This window comes from Oncorhynchus kisutch, linkage group LG19 (genome assembly GCF_002021735.2).
Source record: "Oncorhynchus kisutch isolate 150728-3 linkage group LG19, Okis_V2, whole genome shotgun sequence".
NCBI classification, from domain to species: Eukaryota; Metazoa; Chordata; class Actinopteri; order Salmoniformes; family Salmonidae; genus Oncorhynchus; species Oncorhynchus kisutch.
This window is the reverse complement of record NC_034192.2, coordinates 52585569-52586068: the sequence shown is the minus strand read 5'-3', so window position 1 is coordinate 52586068 and position 500 is coordinate 52585569.

Below are 500 nucleotides of genomic sequence, written 5' to 3'. Positions count from 1 at the left end.
GAGAGGATGCATTAGACGCACACACAGAGAGAAAGAGTAGGCTTCGAGGGGACTCCTACGGCAGGTACACCAATAGCTCGTCCCTTGGCAGTAGTACTGTAGGCTACTTTATCACTGACCTCAACCCAGAGTCTCTCAGAGAGTTTACAGTCAGCCCACTGACACCACTATCAGATCATAGCAAAATCACAGTCTACTTGAACAGAGCAAAACTCAATCATGAGGCATTCAAGACAAAGGAACTGAATAATATTAAGACATGCTATAGATGGAAGGAAAGTAGTGTATTAACCTACCAAATAACAATTACGCAACAACAAATTCAATCAATTTTAGACAACTTCCTTGTTTTAAATCGTGGTACTTGAATGCTGATTCTCTCCCTGTGAGCTTGTTCAGTTGGTAGCTATATCCTCACACTATAGTAGCCCCAGGTAAACGTTGCCCTTTGGCAAAAATCTAGAATCCGCTTACCTTTTCCCAGTTAAAACTTCACCCAT